Here is a 19480-nt window from a genome sequence, read left to right as displayed (position 1 = left end):
AGCTGGCCCAAAGGTATTTTATAGCAGAGATGAAGAAAGGGTTTTGTTAAACATTTACTCACATGGAAATGTTTGCCAAAGAAATTCCTTGGAAAGTGTTCAAAGGTAAGCTCTGTTTCTCCCAAAAACTGTAAAGGAAACACACAGAAGACTTGCCAAGAGAGGCTCATATTTCCCCTACTCTCTCCCATTTTATCAAAATCATCCAACTAAATGGAGTTTTCACGTTACTCAGGATTCGCTGAATGTCTACTATGGATCAGACACGTTAGTAGTAGAGGGAGGCCTTTCCCAATTCTAGGAATAAGAAAAGAGAAACCAGTTCATCTGTTCTCAGTGCCCTGTCCTCAGAAAAAGCATGGGAACAGGAAAGATCTGAGAGATTTAAAGATTTTTTAAAAAGGAATATGGAGAATTCTTCATTAGTTCAAATATTTCCAAGTGTAGTTCCAAAAGAATTGAAGCATCAGGAAATTTGTAGGTTGACATTTCTGAAATCCAGAGATAGGGTGGGCTTCAGGACTGGCTGGTTCAAGGCTCAGGTTTGTTCCATCTCTCTGTCTGCTTGGAAGTGTTGCCTTCAAGATCAGGATGGATGCAAGATGGCTGCTGGGGTTCCAAGCATCACGCTTACATCCAACAACACCTAAAAGAAAAGCAGCGATGTTCTGAAGAGGGCTCTGCACTGACAGGCTAACAGCAGTGAGTCCAATGTGGGGCTTGAACTCACACACTGCAAGATCATGATCTGAGCCGAAGTCAGACGCTCAACCGACTGAGCCACCCCGGTGCCCCTGAATGTCCAGTTTGAATAAGAGTTATCCAGATTGAACCACAGTACTGGGTATTCAAGTCAGGCCCTGCTTTTATGTCAAAGCAAGTGTGGGTCTGCTGGATGGAGATCAGCCCCAAGAATTTTCTGTCATCCTGCCATCCATGAAGGGGCCTGTCTAATCAAGTGTGATGGTTAATCTTAGGTGTCAGCTTGGCTAAGCCATAGCACCCAGTGATTTAATCAAACACTGATCTAGGTATTGCTGTGAGAGTGTTCTTTGGATGTCCTTAAGATTGCCTGCCAACGTGGGTGGGCCTCGTGCAATCATTTGAAGGCCTTAAGAACAAAAAACAAAGTTTCCCAGAGAAGAAAGAATCCTGCCTCAAGACTTTAATTTCCGCTCCTGCCTGAGTTTCCAGATTGCCAACCTGCCCTACAAATTTTTGACCTACCAGCCCCTATAATTACATGAGTCAATTCCTTAAAGTATATGTATTCATATATATGTTTTATTGGTTCTGTCTTCTGGAGAACACTGACTAATACATCAGTCTAGCCCAGTTCCCCCTATTGAAAGTTGGGGAAGGAACAAACCTGAACATAATTCTCATCTTTGTCTGGTTCTTTTCAAGGATGGAGTTTGAAAGATGGAGTTTTTCTTTTGTTTTGTTTTTTTGTTTTTGTTTTTGTTTTTGTTTTTTTGGAAGACGTGATTGCATGGGTGGTGGCAATGTTGGAAGCTGATGTTTTTGAGATAACAGCTTATTTTCGATGTTGAGGATTTGGAAACCAAGGTGCTCTGTTTTCCCACATACTGACTGCCCTTGGATCGTCTTCGGTGGTGGTCTCCAGAGGGGGAGCACGGCCAGGAAGGGGGCTGGTGTGCATAGACTCGCAGAGAGAGAACCTTAGAGTCAGGTGACATCATCAGTTCTTTTACCTGTGGGGGGGGGGGGAGGAGGGACAATGCACTGCGGGGTCCCTAACACGGCAGAGACACGAAGCCCTCTTTGCCCAGGACCGCAGGATGGAGGGACGGTGGGACTCAAAGGGCTGCACCTGCCTGGACCCCTCGGTGATTCTTGCCCCGTGCGGGGGGGGGGGGGGGGGGCCGCAGAGTGGGGAGGGGGGTGACCACCCTCGGCCCCTAGCCCGGAAGCCAGACTGAACGGAAGAGAAGTGAAAAAAAGAGTCCCTCTCCAGGCCATCTCAGGCTTTCTCAGCTTCCTCAATTGTTTAGGCGGAGCGGGGGAGGGCGGATTTTTCCCTCCCCAGTCACAGTGCTACTCCTCCAGTCCAGCTGCCATCTGGGGCCACACGGCTGTTGCCACCCCTCCCCACTCCGTCCCCGCGCGTCGCTGTGCCCTGGTGGCCACTCAGTCCCCTCCAGACATCAGGCTTCCCCCCTGCTCAAAACCCTACTCAGGGCTGCCCATCCAGCCGCCTCTCATCTCCAGCCATCCGTCCTCCCATCAATCCGTTAATAAATGTTATTAAGCACCTCATCCGCTTGGTGGACGGCGGGGGGGGGGGGGGGATGGGGGGGGATGGGGGGGTTAGACCAGAGCTCCTTCCTGCCAGGAAAACACCTCTAAGAGAAGGAGAGTGGAAGGGGGTCCCCTGCATCCCCCTTGGGGAGCCCTGCGTCCTGCAACACTCCAGCTAGTGGTCAGAGAGAGCGCAGGGAGAGGAAAGGTGGAGCCACCTCTGGGGGAAGTGCAAAGTGATCTGAAACTCACTGTGGTTTACCCAGAGTAACAGTAATGTCATCCCTCCTTCCCCCACTGGAAGGGCTGGAGACGGTCCGCGCTGATGTGGGAGCAGAAGCAGGTGCATTTGTAGGAAACCGCCAGTGAGAGGGTAGAGGCCGGACATCTCCCAGGAATAGAACCCTGCTGCTTATAACTACATTCTGGCTAACGATGAGGTTTAAATAAATTTTTAAACAATAGCGTGTGTTTATCAGGAAAAAAAAATTTTACCTGAGCAGATCACTTTGAGCCATACCCCCTGAAATCTTTTTCCCTCGCTTTAGAATAGAAACTGTTTCCACCAAGTTGGGTGGTGTATTCAACAAAAACAAGTGATGGAAAGGAAGATTAAAATCAAAAGACAAGTTTTCAGGGGTGCCTGGGTGGCTCAGTTGATTAAGCATCCAACTCTTGGTTTCTGCTCAGGTCATGATTCCACAATTTGTGGGTTCGAGCCCCACATCAAGTTCTGTGCTGACAGTGCAGAGCCTGCTTGGGATTCTCTCTTCCTCTCTCTCTGTCCCTCCCCCCACTCAAAATAAGTAAATAACCTTTTTTTTTAAAGGCAAGTTTTCAGCCTGTTTTTCAAAGGGCATCCTATGAGTTCCAGGGGAAAAGTAGGGGAGGAAGTTCAAGCATCTTTCCTTGCCCAGCAGCGGGGAGGGCACCCTACATGTGCACCCAGGTATGGGTGCAGCAGGGGCTGTGTGTATATGTGGAAACGCTTTTGCACAAACACAGGAAATAAGCTTGTATCACCAAAGGGCTTTTCATTGCTCTGAGCTCATTCTGTTCAAAATTTTAGGTTCTGAAAAATATAATATCAGTAATATTTTCAGTTTGCTCTTATTGAGGGCTTTAGGGTATATAATCCTTGACCCTAATTATTTAAGAATAAAGATAAGGTTTAGAAAGATCAAATGTCCAGATTGACACAGATGTTACTGGTGGACCTGGGACAAGAGGGACAGGGATAGACAGAGACAGAGGACAGAGATAGAGGGAAATGGGGAGAGACAGAGACAGGGAGAACCCTGTTATCTGGTGGGCCCTGGGATATTTTGCAAGTTCTACAGAGGGTGTCTGAGCAATCTTCCCCTCCCTCCTCTCCTGTGCAGCTCTCTCATTGGCTTCTGGTCTCTTCAAACACACACACACATGCACACGCACACACACACACGCAGTGAGAGAAGAAAAAACTGGCCGCCACAAATTCTGTCTGGTGAGGGCAGGTGTTAGACCGTGTCCCTGGGAACAGGAAAAGAACAACAGGTGTGTTTCCTCAAAAAGCCATTCTCCAAGTGACCCAGAAGCCCTCGGAGACTCCAGAGGAGAAGAGTTTTCTGTTTTGTTCTGCTTTTAGTAACGGCTGCATTCCTTTCTCCCCACCACAGCTTCACAATGCTTCTGTGCAAAACAAGTTCTCTACCCAAGTTAGTCAGGAGAATGGAGACCCAGAGAAGCCTATCAACCTCTGAGTCACCCCAAACCAAGCCAGCTGCTGCCTTTCACTGGATCCCAAATGTAGTGGTTCTGGGAGAAATAAAACTTTCAGACTGGATATGCATCTCCCTATCCCTGCCACATACCTCTCTGGGATAAAGATAGTATCTTATACGTAATTCGGGATGGCAGTGAAGGCTGAGCTCAAGGCCAGCATCTTGCTGAGATGGTCTCTGGCTCTGCCCTCTCTCTTATTTCTCTGCCAAATGCCCTGCACTTGGGTTGCCGGTGCTCTGACCTGAGAGGTAAACAAGGTTTAGTAGGTTTCTTCCCACACAGGTGGATTCGTACATGCACAGAAACCAGGGCGACATCCGGTCCCACCCCACGGTGTGATTGAGGCAAAGCGACAAGCACTGAAGGGGTCAGGGGTGCTCTGGGCCCCTTACGCTGCCCTGGGCAATGCTCCACCTCTCCCTGTGCCCACTGGCCCTGCTGCAGAGCACCTGCGTCCTGGGTAGTTTAAACGCCCTTCTGGAGACATCCTTAGGTTGCGTGGGGCAGAGTTCCACTGGTGGCTTGCACGTTTGAGTTCAGACTGCTTCTTGAAGAGCACCTAGAAGCAGGAAAATGAGACACAGGTAACTCTTGGTTCTTGGCTTAGTTTAGAGAGAAGAGCAATCATAATGCAGATAAACACAATTCACATTTTGTGATGAAAGCCATGCGTGACTTACAAAATATTCTCCCATAATAATATTGTAGTCTTCACTTCCCAAATAATAATGGCTATTACACTGAATGGGGTGGGTATCTGCCCTCTTGCTATGGAGGACAGAAAGGCATGTGTCTAATGCATAGAAGATATCATTTTCTTTCACCAGCTAGAAATACCTCTGATATCTCATTTTTGCCAAAATTAAAAAAAAAGAAAAACAAGGCTCCTCCAAAACAAAAATAATTATTATTTTTTAAAGGTTTATTTTTTTTAGAGAGAGAGAGAGCAGGGGAAGGGAAGAGAGAGAGGGAGACAGAGGATCCAAAGCAGGCTCCACGTTGATAGCAGAGAGCCCCATGTGGGGCTTGGACTCACAAAACACGAGATCATGACCTGAGCCAGAGTCAGATGCTTAACCGACTGAGCCACCCAGGTGCCCAATAATTATTTTGAATAGAACTTTATCAGCTCTAAACTGCTTTATCACGAATTTTATTTTATTTTTATGACTGAAGCCAACTCATTTAGTTGCCTCAGCATATATTTTGTAAATAGTTAACATGCAAGAAAGGGACCTTGCTCAAAGGTATCAAATGCATGGTTTTCATGGTTGAGGTGAACATGTAAACTATCCAGGCTAATACTCCTGTGTCTCCACCAGAGACAGAAGACTGGATCTCAATCAGCTACTTTCTGTGCCTCAGAGAAAATACAAATTAACCATTGAGGGAAAAAAAAGAATCTTGATTCTGTATTTAGGCATTTCCTCAGCTACTCTGTTGACTGAGGTGGGATGGCCTTCTATTTGGGACGGTTTCCTTTTCCTCTACACATTCTCTTCAAAGACTTGGTTGATTTTTTTTTTCTGTTAACTTATATGTATTTTTCTAGTTGATTCAAGAAAGGCCTTTATTTCTGATTCAAGAAAGCAAAATATCAGCCACTCTCTGTTACACCTGCTAAACAATCCTTTTTTGCCCATTTCTTTTCTGCATTCAGAGTTTATAGCCATTCGGTCTCTTCTTTTCTCTCAACATTAATTCATGGAATTGCAGTGACAGCACTTCAAACACTGGTGAGAGAAATGTCAGCAATAAAGAGGGGGGGAAATTGTTCCTTTCCTCCTACAGCTACAGAGAAAAACAGCAAATATTTGGTCCTACAAAGAAGTCTGTGAGCTCGTCATTGTTTGAAAATTGTAGCTCTGTCCTGGGCGTCACCTCCAAAAGTCTGGAGAATTATGGTTGTCCTTCTTAATAATAGTTTCCCTGTCAGTGAGATGTATACTGAAATCTAGTGATTCCTGAGAGATCTAAATACTTAACAAAATTTCTTGGACAGATCCAAAAGAGATCGCTGATATTTCCCTCTTCTATCACAGGCACGCAGGTAATACAATAAAACAAAATAGAATAATCAGAGTTTGGAAATCTTAATGTGGTTTAAATCCACTGTGTGCTAAGTAAAACAGAACTGTCAATGGTTGTCAAATGTCTTGCAAATACCACCCCCTGCTGTTTGTCATAAGTTAGTTATGGTGCATTTTTAACTAAGTCCAGAATACAACTGTTTTCTTTACGGTTTCTGTCACTCTTAGAAAGTCCTCCCACCCCCACTTCCTCCCTTTATTTAAAAATATATTACTGGGCACCCAATGGACTAAACAGGTGATGGGCATTAAGGAGGGCACTTGTTGGGATGAGCACTGGGTGTTATATGTAAGTGATGAATCACTAAATTCTACTGAAATCATTGTTACACCATATGTTAACTGACTGGGATTTAAATAAAATTTTAAAAATACAAATAAAAAAAAGGACCAGGAAAAAAGAACGAATATAAGCTAAAATAAATAAATAAATAAATAAATAAAATAAAAATATATTATTGGGCACCTGGGTGGCTCAGTCAGTTAAGCGTTCAACTCTTGATTTCAGCTCAGGTCATGATCTCATGGTTCCTGAGATCAAGCCCCCCATTGGGCTCCCCACAGTCAGCTTGGGATTGTCTCTCTCTCTCTCTCTCTCTCTCCGTGCCCTTCTGCTCATTGCGCATTTTCTCTCTCTAAATAAATAAATAAATAAACTTTAAAAATATATATATTACTTATGTCCATGTAAAAATCTACATGGACATTAGTAATATATATTTTTTATGGCATCTTTATATTTATAGCTGCTTTATTCATAATTTCCAAAATGTGGAAAAAACCAAGAGATCTTTCAATAAGTGAATGGGTAAATACACTGTGGTACATCAGATAATGTAATATTGTTCTGTTTTAAAAAGAAACGAGCTATCAAGCTATGAAAAGACATGGAGGAAACTTAAACTCAGATTACTAAATGAAAGAAGCCAATATGCAAAGACTACATACCATATGCTTCCAACTTTATGACATTCTGGAAAAGGCAAAACTATGGAGACAGTAAAAATCACTTGGTTGCCAAGGTTTGGGGGATTGGATTAATAGGTGGGGCTAGAGGATTTTTAAGGCAGTGAAACTACACTGTATGATACGATATGGTGATGGTGGATACGTGTCATTATGCATTTGTCAAAACCTATAGAATGTACAACACTAAGAGGAAACCCTCATGTAAACTGTGGACTTTCATTAATAATAATGTATCAACACTTGCTCATCTATTAAAACAAATGTACCACACTAATGATAAGCATATGAATATGTGGGAACACCAGCATTCAGGCCATAGAAAGCATAAATTGCCTCTGTCAGAAAAGAAGAAAGTTCTCAGAAAAGTAATTTTGCATGCACCTTAAGAAACTAGAGGAATGAAAACAAAACAAACCCAAAGCAAGCAAAAAGGCCAAAAAAGGATAAAGATGAGAGCAGAAATGATGAAATTAAAAACAGAAGAAACAGGGGCGCCTGGGTGGCGCAGTCGGTTAAGCGTCCGACTTCAGCCAGGTCACGATCTCGCGGTCCGTGAGTTCGAGCCCCGCGTCAGGCTCTGGGCTGACGGCTCGGAGCCTGGAGCCTGTTTCCGATTCTGTGTCTCCCTCTCTCTCTGCCCCTCCCCCGTTCATGCTCTGTCTCTCTCTGTCCCAAAAATAAATAAAAAATGTTGAAAAAAAAATTTAAAAAAAAAAAAAAAAAAAAAAAAAAACAGAAGAAACAATAGAGAAAAATCAATGAACCCAAAAGCTGATTCTTTGAAAAAAGCAATAAATTAATAAAGCTCTAAAAAATATTTGCCAAGGGGAAAAATGGAGAAGACACAAACTACCAATATCTCCAGTAAAAGAGGAGACATCACTACTGATCCCACCGAAATTAAATAGTCATTAGGGATATACTATGAACACCCCTATACCCATAGAATTGACATCTTAGAAAAAATACACTTTCAACAGTCTTCACTTCTTTGAAAGACACAAACCACCAAAACTCAGTCAAGAAAAAATAGCCTAAATAGTTATATATCTCTCAAGGAAATTAAATCCATACTTTGAAACATTCCGAAAAAGAAAAAGAAAAAGAAACTCCAGGCTCAGATTATTTCACCATCTAATTCTATCAAATACTTAAGGAAAAATAATATCAACTCTACACAACCCTTTCTAGAAGTGGAAAAGAAGGAAATACTCCCCAACTCGTTTAGGAGGCCAGCATTATCTTCATACCAAAATCAAAGAAAGACATTACAAGAAAAGAAAATCCTCATTTATGTCTCATAAACATAGATGCAAAAATCCTAAACAAAATGTTAGCAGATGAAACCCAGCAATATCTCAAAAGGATGAAAATGTGTTTCATCACAGAAATGCTAGGCTGAATCAATCAGCATTCAAAAATCAATCAATGCAATTCACCATGTATATAGACTAATGAAGAAAAATCATGTCTTCATCTCATTAGATGCAGAAAAGAATTTGACAAAATTCAAGAAACATATTAAAACTCTCTTACACTAAGAAAAGAATTTCTACATTCTGATAAAGGGCATCTACCAAAAATATTATATTATAGTACCATGCTAATGTATTAATATATTATAATGTATATATTATATTACATTACATTGCATTACATTATATATAATAGTGAAACACTGAATGATTTAGCCCTAAGATGGGAAACTCAGCAATTTTGAAATTGTAGAATACTATGGTCCAACCAATTAGCAAATATACTGCAGCTAACAAGAACCAAGTTTCTCACTGTCAAAGCAAGAAATTACAAATGAACAAAGGAAGAATGCTAGAATAAACCCTCTTGCTGGACTGGAGTCAGAAATACCAATATGAATTAGTGACTGTTATTTTTTAATAGAGAAACAAATATATGTGTGTGTGTGTGTGTATGGATCAGTAACACAAACATCCCAGGAGCAACAAGAACAGTCAGCACACAGATCTCAGTTTCCAAAACCATTCTCCAGTGAAAAGGAACCAGGACTCCTTAGAGAAGTAGCTGATTCCAGGGCTGGGACAGGGAAAATACAAGATGAGCCTGAAGTGTCTTATAGTGTCAAGAAGTTAAGGAAGTGAGCTATTTTCAGAAAGAGTTGTGTTGTGTAGAGTTGATTTTTTTCCTTAAATATTTTATGGAACTGAACAGTGAAATAATCTGGGCCTGGAGTTTCCTTTTTTTGTAATGTTTAAAGTATAGATTTTATTTATTTCCTTGAGAGATATAGGACTCTATGAGGTCATATCAAAAGGATACAAGAGGCAACCTGAAGAGTTCCCAGTGGCCAAGGCCTTCTTTTTATAGATAGAGTATAGCTAATAAACACAGAGGCATGATAAAGTATTATTATTTTGCAACACCAATAAATAAATTAATGGATCTAGGCAATGATCATCGATGATTATAGGTATCACTAAAAGAGATACAAGTGGACATCACATGCCTCCAGGAGGAAGTGTACATACTAGTCATAAGTTGCAACGCATGGACCTTATGTGGTCCATAGAATATAAACCAAATATATCTTTTGAATATAGATTCAAATAAAATGCAAAATAAAAATCATGACAATTGGGGAAGACTGAACACTGCCTAGAAATGTAATATTCCATATTCACTTCTTAGATGTGATATTAATAAAAAAAAGAGTCTTACTGCTTTAGAGTGATGTGCTGAAATGTTCACAGATGAAATGATAATATCTAGTATTGGTTTTCAAATAATCGGGAGAGGAAGGGATAGGGTTTAGATGAAACAGGATGGCCATGTATGGTAGTAGTTGATGTTTAATAATGGATACTTGGATGGATACTATTTTTTCAACTTTTCTCTATATAGAATTTTCCACTCAAAATATATTGACAAAGCTTTGTCAAAGTTCACAAAATTTCCATTTACCCAAGCATTTTAGATATATTGGGCTAAACAGGATAACTTCCAGTCTCTCAGTGAGAAAGTAAGAGAGATAGTACAGTCATTTGATACATCTTGGTAAAGCTTTTTTGGTATACTTCCCAGAGACTGCGAAATCTCACGTCTCCAATGACTGGCTGATAAATCCTTTTGCAAGTCAAGCAGTTTACACTATTTTGTGTTCAACAAAAAGGAAGGCAGATGTATCCATTAACAGACAATTAAAAATTAATGGCAGATCGCTATTGTAGTTTTGGCATTCATCTTGGAAGGAGTACTAAAACTGAGTGGCATTGCCATAACGAAATTGTTTCCATTCCTATTTATTTATTTATTTATTTATTTATTTATGTGACTGAGGCTTCTCAATGCCTGCGTTGGTTAAAACAAAATATTGGAATAGAATTAATCTGAACATTGCCCCATTCCTGCAAAGAATAATAGTCCATGCACATATACATATGAAAGAAATGGGGGGAAATGTCATTCATCCCATTGAGAGATGCATTTCCAAAATAGAATTCTGGGGTTTGTTTTCTATAAATGTGGTACGTTTGTGTTGCTTTGATCAACTGTGTACAAATAACAGCTAAGAAATAACCAAATACAGAAGACATACTTCTGTATTTCTAGCTACATAAGCTATTCAAACTTAAAGCTCTATGGTCACATCATTTTCTTCAATTTTCATATATATTTTTATAGCAGAAATGTAGGTGACTAGGGTGATCAGAATTTCCCAGCATAAAAATCTATTACAATAAAATACAGTTCAGTAGGGCAGGTAAGTGGACAGTGAAGGAGAAAAAGGAAGAGTGTAAATTTTCTGACTATTGAAAAAGAGTTTGCACATGTATTATGTATTTTTTATTTTTTTAAATGCTTCTTTGTTGAGAGAGAGAAAGAGTGTGTGTGTGTGTGTGTGTGTGTGTGTGTGTGCGCGCGCATGAGTGGGGGAGGAACAGAGAGAGCAGGAGAGAGAATCCCAAGCGAGCTCCACGCTTAGCACAGAGCCTGACACGGGACTCGATCTCACATATTTTTTCATGTATTTTTTAAATAGTTTATAGGTATTCAATTTCTGTGTTTTTATATTTTTTTTAAGAAGTAGTAATATTATTTTAAAATGTTAATATCCACAATGTGCTAGAAATTGCATTCTTTGCAAGCACTCAGGATGAAAAAATTTTAGAAGTTCAGTTTAAAACGCTCAAGAGGGGCGCCTGGGTGGCGCAGTCGGTTAAGCGTCCGACTTCAGCCAGGTCACGATCTCACGGTCCGTGAGTTCGAGCCCCGCGTCAGGCTCTGGGCTGATGGCTCGGAGCCTGGAGCCTGTTTCCGATTCTGTGTCTCCCTCTCTCTCTGCCCCTCCCCCGTTCATGCTCTGTCTCTCTCTGTCCCAAAAATAAATAAAAAACGTTGGAAAAAAAAAATTAAAAAAATAAAAAAAAATAAAATAAAACGCTCAAGAGAACACTTAGAGTTTTAAAATCCTTTCAGTGAAGGAGCATCTGGGTGGCTCAGTGGGTTAAGTGTCTGACTCTTGATTTCGGCTCAAGTCATGATCTTGCAATTTGTGAGATCCAGCCCCACACTGAGCTCTGTGCTGACTGTGTGGAGCCTGCTTGGGATTTTCTCTCTCTCCCTCTCTGTCCCTCTGCAACTCATGCTGTCTCAGTCTCTCTCAAAAACTTAAATAAATAAATAAATAAATAAATAAATAAATAAATTTCCTTCAATGAATAGAAAAGCAAAAATGTTAGAAGACCATTGCCCTAGATAAACTCTTACATAAACACATGATGATATATTTTTATAAAAAAGCTCATTAAGGTTAGAACCTAGAAGCAACCCAAATATCCATCAACAGTAGACTGGATGAACAAATCACAGAAGACACATACAATGGAAAAATACACAGCAGTAAAAATGAACAAAGTACAGCTATCAGCATCAACCTGAAAAAAATCTCATATACATTATGTTGAACAAAAGAAGCACTTCCCAGAAGAATATGGAGTCTGATTCCATTTTTGTCAAGGTTAAAAATGGACAACGCTAAAAATATGTATTACAGCAACAGACATAAATTTTACAGTAAAACTCTAAATAAAATCAAGGAATGATGGTCACAAAGGACAGGGTAGTGATTACATCAGGGTGAGAGGGAGGAAGAGCTATGTGACCAAGAAGGAAGAAATTGGGATGAAGAGCCTCAAAGTCAATGCTCTATTTCTTACACTGGATTCATTGATATTCTTTACATTATACATACACTCACATACATGACATACTTAACTACAAAAATTCAACCAGATTGAAAAGCACGAAACAAGATCTGAACTAATAGAAAAATGTACTATCTTCTTGAATTAAAATACTATATTATAAAAGTATACATTCTTCCAAAATGGATAGATATTTAATGTAATTCCAACTGAAATCCCAACTTTTCGTGTGCAGAATCACACAATATTTTAAGGCCTCCACGGGATGAAAAATGCCTAAGTATAATGAAATCAGTCTGATATTGACATAAGAACAAACAAATAATTCAATAGAATAATATACATAGGACAGAGTGAACCCCAGTTAATAATGGAATTTAATATATGACAAAGGCAGGGAAGTAACAGTTTATGTAGTCAGAGTTGCTGACCTGAATGGTTTTCTAACTAGAAGACAATAAAGCTGAGCTCCTACCTCACACTATATATAAATCTAAGAAAGATTAAATTCTCATGTATAAAAAAAGCAAAAATATTAAAATAAAAACAGGAAACTGTACAATCCAAGTTGGGTATACTTTCTTAACCAAGACATGGAGACAGAAGTTATCCAATAAATAAATAAATAAATAAATAAATAAATAAAAGATAGCTTTAAATATTTTATTATGACAAAGATGCCATAAATAAAGTTAAATGAGAAAAATAAAACCACCATATTTGAAAAAAGATGAAAATCTGGGCTCTGTGCTGACGGCTTAGAGCCTGGAGCCTGCCTTGGATTCTGTGCCTCCCTCTCTCTCTGCCCCTCCCCTGCTCCTGCTCTGTCTCTCTCTCTCTCTCTCAAAAATAAATAAATGTTTTTAAAAAATGAAAATTTAAAATCTGTTCTAAAAAGAGCTCACAAAAATCTAGGAAGTGTGCACCATATGTGTGGGCTGTTCCAAGGCACACAATAAACACCCGATCCACATATGAAAACATACTCAACTTTGTAAACAGTAAAGGAGGTGAAAGTTAAAATATCAACTTGCAAACACTGGAAAGGGTAATAATATCCACGACGGGCACAAATTAGTGGTGAGGTTAAGGAGAAGTACAAAGGATGCTTTAATGGACTGCCAGTGAAATGTAAATTATTACAGCCTTTCTGGAAAGCTTTCTGATGATATTGATTGCATTTTGAAATATTTATGCCCTTCAATGAGCAATCTTATCCAAATACTTCCTCTAAGAGCAATAAAAGCTCTGGTCAGGGCCTTCTAGCAATGCAGCAGTGTTTCCAGAGACAAAAATACAGGATGCGGAGTCAAAGCTCACCAGTGGGGAGATGAGGGGTATATTATGCAGCCATTAAAAAGGATGCTACATATGCTATTTGGATGTTCTTCGTTTCCCTTCTGCTTCTCTTAGAGCCTGCTTTTCTCTCAGCTCATTTAGCCTTCTACTTTCCTCAGGTACCTGGTCAACCCTGGGTTTCTCTTTCCAGAGCTTCCTCCTCACACCAGCAGTCCAGTCAGGGACTCCCAACCCCCAAAACAGCTCAAGAAAGGGGACCACTTGAAATCTCAGCTCTCCCAAGAGACTCAGTCATTCTAGAGAAGGGCTTTTCATGGTTTATGAGTTTTTGTGCTCTTTGGCCAGCCCTCTGGGTCCTTCTCTGTGCACGCTGGGTCAGCCCACAGATTGTAGGATGCCATGCTGTTGTCTCGCTTTAAAGAAGTAAAATGACACAAGCAGATGGGTTTAGTGAGAAAGCCAGATGGCTCGGGGAGCAGAAAGAGGATGTAGGGGAAGTCTTCCTCCAGTTTTTAGAAGCTTTTATAATATTTAATTCAAATTACTTTTTTGATTGGAGAATGTCCAAAACATAGGAACAGGTATACAATAAAAATCTCCCTCCTACATGCTCAGTTTCTCCCCCTTGAGGCAGCCAATGTCACCAGTTTTGGTGTTTCCTTCCCAAACCATCCTGTGCATACGTACATAAATATCCATACATTTACATATATATGCATGTGTATATTTGCCTACATTGTAAAGAATATATACGATCTGTTATGCTACACATATGGTTTTGTAACCCAAATTTGCTCATCAGGGAGTGGTAACTTAGGGGAATGGTGTCAGTATAATGTGACAGTCACGTTGGTGCATATGTGATTTTCTCCCTGGTGTTACATAATGTTTTATCCCACCAAGTAACAACAATCAAGCAAGTGCCCGATTCACTCCCAGAAATAGTACCCAGCTCAGGACGCTTTGAGGGCACCACCCAGCATCTGGGAGCTAGAGACTCCTGGGCACCAACTCAAATGCCAGTTACTTATCTCTGTCTCTCTACCTATTTTTTTAAAAGTTTATTTATTTATTTTTGAAAGAGAAAGAGGGAGTACAAGCAGGGAAGGGACAGAGAAAGAGGGAGAGAGAGAATCCCAAGCCCACTTGGCATTATCAGTGCAGAGCCTGACAAAGTGGGGCTTGAAGTCACAAACCGTGAGGTGATGACCTAGCCGAAATCAAGAGTTGGACACTTAACTGACTGATCCACCCAGGCATCCCTATCCACCTGTTAATTGGACCTGTTTCAACAGCAAGTGGCTTTTAGGGAAAAGATTACTTACTTGGTCACATACTAAAATGATCAAGAGTCACTCTGGCTTCAGGCACTGCTGAATTCAGGCCCAAGCAATATCATCTGGAGTGGGTTTTTTTTCCACCTCAGCTCTGACTCCACAGCTTGTCTTCATTCTTAAGTTCCTAGGGTGGACCGCCCATGGTGACAGTATGGCCACCACAGCTCCAACTCTACATCCTTCCAGGTTCAAGTTCAGCATAAAGAGCAAAAGTCTTTTCTGGTAGCCCTAAGACTTACCCTGATGTGGCCAGTTTAGGTGTGCCCACTCGTGAAACAATCACCATGGTCTCAAGGAAATGATCTGTGGCCTAATTTGGGGTCTAAGTTTGGGTTACATACTTCATCCCTGGAACTGAAGATAAAGCCCCACCATGAACACATAGCCAGACAATGAGGAAAAGGAGGATCCCCAAATGGAAATCCAGGGCCGTCCTTAGGAAAAGGGAGAATGAATGCTGAGGCCACCTGATTCTGAGATTCCATACTAACACTCACCCATTGGTTCCCAAAAAGTATTTTCCCCACCTCAATGTTTCAACCAAGAAAAGGTGGATAATTTGAGAAAGCCTCCAGATGGTTCTGATGTATCTACTAGTAGGAATGTTCTTCTAACCCCACACTGGAAATCGCAACCCTACTCAATTACCACCCAAACATGTCCCATTAATCCCAATGCAAATTGAATGTAAGTGGCTCAAACAAACTCTATGCACAGCTAGAAAAAATAATCCATTCCATTTATTGATCCATCCAACAAATATTTAGAAGCTGTCCTCCCAATTCTCCCTACTATCACTCTTGTATATACAAAACAGGAAGGTTTGTTTACCGTTACAATTCACTGCTGACTTCCAAATTTACATTTACAGACCAAACTGTCCATCCACAGGAGAGTGACTGAACTAAATGTGTTATATGCATACAAATGAATATTATTCATGGTTAAACAGGAAGGGAACTCTGACACATGTTACAACATAAATGAACCTTGAAACAAGCAGTCACAAAGAATAAATATTGTGTGATTCCGCTTATATAAGGCACCTAGAGCATAAAATTCATAGAGGCAGAAAGTAGAATGGTGGTTTCCAGGGGCTGGAAACCAGGGGGCAGGGGGTGTGGGGGTTGGGGGGAGTTAGTGGCTCATGGGGACAGAGTTTCCTTTGGGGAAGATGAGACATTCCAGAGACAGAGGGTGGGGATGGTCACACAACAATGTGAATGTACTTAATACCATTGAACTGTATACACTTAATACTGATTAAAATGATTAAAAAAAGTTGTATATAAAAATAAATTAGATATCGTTAGTGAGAGTAGGTTAGGAGAAAACAACAAAGACTTCAAACCTTCAAACTTTGGTATTATTTCCTACAGACAATAAAATAAATAATGCAGTAAGCTTTTAAAGAAATATAAGACATCCTCAGTGGCATGGCTGAGGAACAAGAGAGGATCAGGAGAGCCAGAAGATTTGGGGCACCTGGGTGGCTCAGTCGGTTGACTTCGACTCAGGTCATGATCTCATGGTTCATGAGTTCGAGCCGTGCATCGGGCTGTCTGCTGTCAGTGCAGAGCCCGCTTCGGATCCTCTGCCCTCCTGCTCTCTCTGCCCCTCCCCAGCTCGTTCTCTCTCTCTCTCTCTCTCTCTCTCTCTCTCTCTCAAAAATAAACATTAAAAAAACAGAAAAGAGGAAGATTTGAAAAAGAAGTGAATATAATGTCTAGAGATATTTAATAAGAATTTTAAATGTAATAGAATAGTTAAAAGCCGATTGTTACAGGGACGCCTGAGTGGCTCAGTAGGTTGAGCATCCGACTCTTGATTTCCGCTCAGGTCATGATCTCACAGTTCATGAGATCCAGCTCCCCTCTGTGCTGTCAGAGCAGAGCCTCCTTGGGATTGTCTTTCTCCCTCTCTCTCTGCTCCTCCTCTGTTTTCATGAGTGCGCTCTCTTCCCCCTCCCCCTTTCTCTTTCTCTCAAAAATAAAGCAGACTGTTATAACTTAGGCGGTAATGAGTGAACGTGGTAAATAATTATGAAGAATTTATCCGGAATGAAACAAGTAGAAACAAAGAGATGAAAAATGGAAATCAGGAAGGGAACAAGGAGATCAGGGGCTGGAGTGTGAAGGTCTAATGCATGTCTCATTTTGATTTCAGAAGGAATTACAGGGGAGAACCCGGGAAAAAGACTGATCAAAGACATAATTCAGAGGTTCCCAGGTTTTAAAAATAAAAGTGTGGGGGCACCTGGGTGACTCAGTCAGTTAAGCATTGGACTTCAGCTCGGGTCATGATCTTACAGTTCAGTTCATGAGTTTGAGCCCTGAGTTGTGCTCTGTGCTGACAGCTGGGAGCCTGGATCCTGCTTCAGAATCTGTGTCTCCCTCTCTCTCTGCCCCTCCCCCCCCCAAAATAAACATTTAAAAATGTTAAAATAAAAAAATAATATAAAAAGAAAAGTGTGAATTCCAAGATTCAGAATTCTTTACAATAATTCCTCAGGAAGGCTTTTTCAAGGGAAAACAAATTCATATGCACCAACACATTTTGAAGAAAATCTTGAAAACACCAAAGAAAGGGAAAAGATTTTAAGGAGCAACCAGAATCAGTTGCATTTAGCAAAAGCTAGAATTGTATGTCCAGTGAAACTGTTTATCTTGAGCTGGGTATAATAAAGAATATTCTGATAAATACAAACTAAAAAGGTTTACCACCAAGAGACCTTTACTTTTTTTTTCTGTTTTAGTATTTTATGCATTCTTTTTTTTTAAATTTAAATCCAAGTTAGTTAACATATAGTATAATAATGATTTCAGGAATAGAATTTAGTGATTCATCACTTACATATAACACCCAGTGCTCATCCCAAGTGCCCTCCTTAATGCTAATCGCCCATTTAGCCTGCCCCCCCAACACCCTGCCAGCAACCCTCAGTTTGTTCTCTGTATTTAAGAATCTCTTATGGTTTGCCTCCCTCTCTGTTTTTATCTCATTTTTCCTTCCCTTCCCTTCCCCTATGTTCATCTGTTGTGTTTTTAAATTCCATATAGGAGTGAAATCATATGATATTTCTCTTTCTTTGACTGACTTATTTCACTTAGCATATTACACTCTAGTTTCATCCACATAGTTGCAAAGATTTCATTCTTCCTGATCACCGAGAAATACTCCATTGTATGTGTATATATATATATATATATACACGCACACACATATATATACACATATAAGCATATATATATACATATATATGTGTGTATATATATATATATGTGTGTGTGTATATATATATATATATATATATATATATATATATACCACATCTTCTTTACCCATTCATCAGTTAATGGACATTTGGGCTCTTTCCATACTTTGGCTATTGTTTTTTTTTTTTTTAACGTTTATTTATTTTTGAGACAGAGACAGAGCATGAACGGGGGAGGGGCAGAGACAGAAGGAAACACAGAATCGGAAGCAGGCTCCAGGCTCCGAGCCATCAGCCCAGAGCCTGACACAGGGCTCAAACTCACCGACCGCGAGATCGTGACCTGAGTCGAAGTCAGACACTTAACCGACTTAGCCACCCAGGCGCCCCTTGGCTATTGTTGGCAGTGCTGCTATAAACAGGAGAGTGCGTGGGCCCCTTCGGATCAGCATTTTTGTATCCTTCAGGTAAATACCTAATAGTGCAATTGCTGGGTCGTAGGGTAGCTGTATTTTTAATCTCTGAGAAACCTCCATACTGTTTTCCAGAGTGGCCGCACCAGTTTACATTCCCACCAGCAGTGCAAAAGTGTTCCCTTTCTCATCCTCGCCAACATCTGCTGTTGCATGAGTTAATTTTAGCCATTCTGACAGATGTGAGGTGAGACCTTTACTTTTAAAGAAACTTAGAAAGGATGTAACTTAAGAAGAAAACCAGTATCAGAAAGAAGGCCTGAATTACAAGAAGAAAAGGAGAGCGTTCTGTTCTTAGTAAAAAAATAAGCAAATCTGAACAAACATTGAGCACACCAAAAAAATAAGATATCCAATTTGTGAGATTAAAATAAATCAAGATAGAACTTAAAATTCAAGACAAGAATGGCACGTAGCAAGGAATCCTCTAAAGGCATTGTATTTTTCAGATAGAGGATAGGATATTGATCACCTTTTGGTCAAGTGCGCAAGTTTGTTGTTGTTGTTATTTGGGTTTTTTTTTAAGATGTCAAGGGAATCCACTAAAAACAAAAACAAACAAAAACAAAACAAGAAATCCACATGAACGAGGAGGGGGCGCCTCAAGAGGGGAGAGAGAGAAATGAACTCAGCCAGAAAATACTGACGACGGCCACAGCTGCCCCTAGCGGTGAAAACGAACAGTTGTCATGTCTCCTTCCTACTTTCAGAAGGAATGTTTAAAATAAAGTCCACGGTTTTTCCTAAACTTTCATTGCACATTTTGTGTGTGTGTGTGTGTGTGTGTGTGTGTGTGTGTGTGTGTGAAAGAGAGAAAGACAGAGAGAGAGAGAGAGAGAGAGAGAGAGAGAGAGAGAGAGAGAGAGAGAAAGTTCTTTGGACGTGAGGCTCC

The sequence above is a fragment of the Neofelis nebulosa genome, chromosome 4 (genome assembly GCF_028018385.1).
Source record: "Neofelis nebulosa isolate mNeoNeb1 chromosome 4, mNeoNeb1.pri, whole genome shotgun sequence".
Taxonomy (NCBI): domain Eukaryota; kingdom Metazoa; phylum Chordata; class Mammalia; order Carnivora; family Felidae; genus Neofelis; species Neofelis nebulosa.
The sequence above is the reverse complement of the archived record's forward strand: the minus strand, read 5'-3'. Positions refer to the sequence as shown.